The sequence below is a fragment of the Piliocolobus tephrosceles genome, chromosome 9 (genome assembly GCF_002776525.5).
Source record: "Piliocolobus tephrosceles isolate RC106 chromosome 9, ASM277652v3, whole genome shotgun sequence".
In the NCBI taxonomy this organism is placed as follows: domain Eukaryota; kingdom Metazoa; phylum Chordata; class Mammalia; order Primates; family Cercopithecidae; genus Piliocolobus; species Piliocolobus tephrosceles.
The window spans coordinates 106,514,947-106,516,393 of record NC_045442.1 but is presented as its reverse complement, the minus strand read 5'-3'; positions in this window follow the sequence as shown (position 1 = coordinate 106,516,393).

Genomic DNA, 1,447 nt, shown 5'->3' with positions numbered 1-1,447 from the left:
ATACATCTGTCTATCCACTTTCTATGGTTTCATTAGTCTGTTTTCACACTGCTGTAAAGAACTACCTGAGACTGGGTAATTTTTAAATAAAAGAAGTTTAATTGACTGACAGCTCCACATGCTGTACAGGAGGTATGGCTTGGAGGTCTCAGGAAACTTACATTCGTGGCAGAAGGCAAAGGAGAAACAAGCATGTCTTCACATGGCCGAAGAGAGAGAAGGAGAGGGGAGAGGCGCTATGCACTTTCAAGCAAGCAGATCTCATGAGAACCCTATCACGAGACAGCACTAGGGGAATGGTGCTAAACCATTAGAAATCACCCCCATGATCCAATCACCTCCCACTGAGCCCCACCTCCAACATTAGGAATTACAATTCAACACGAGATTTGGGTGGGGACACAGAGCCAAACCAGCTGTGCATGACACTTAGTCCTGTGTGGTGAAGTGAGTACTAACTCAGCAGCCCAACAGTATTAGTTCAGTTTCTGTCTTTGAACAAAACTGTGTGACCCTGAGTAAGTGATTCAATCTCTCTGACACTTACTTATCTCTAAAATGGAGATGCCAATTCCTATCTCAACATTTTGTGCTAAGTATTCAATTAAGAGATATTAAGTTTTCAGGCTGGGCATGGTGGCTCACGCCTGTAATCCCAGCACTTTTGGAGGCTGAGGTGGGAGGATTTCCTGAGCTCAGGGATTTGAGACCTGCCTGGGCAACATAGGGAGACCTCATCTCCACTAATTTTTTTCTAAAAATTAGCCGAGGTGGTGGTATACACCTGTGGTCCTGGCTACTTGAGAGGCCACGGTGGGAGGATGGCTTGAGGATGGCTAGGAGGTTGAGAATGCAGTGAGCTATGATCACGCCACTGCACTCCAGCCTGGGTGACAGAGTGAGACTCTGTCTTAAAAGAAAAAAAAAAAGGGTATTGTCAAGTTTTTGTACAGTGCATGATCCATGGAAGTTGCAACCAAATTGCTCATGAAATGTCAACAAGCTTGAGGGCCTAGGCTCGAATCTTTCACAATATGCTTTGCTATGCTCAGGACAGATCTCTTCTGAGTACAACCATAAAGATTGGTGCAGTCACCCAGTAGCTATGTAGTGTCAGTTATTTTCTAAAGCAATGATGAATATTCTTTACAGGGCACAACCTTGTTAAAATAAAGATAAGACAGATTACATACATTTCTTTTTTCACTCAACCAACTCTACCACTCAATATTAGAAGATTAGATAAATCAGATAGAACAATTTTCATTGTAAAACCATGTTGTTAGTTGTCAATCTGGTGTTTTAAAAATGTTATATTAATTGATCTGAGGATTATTGGATTACTGTTTCCAGGTATAACATTATATATGTATTATATATATATAAAATATATATTCAGTATATATATTATTATATAGAGTTATATTATATATAATATATATTATTA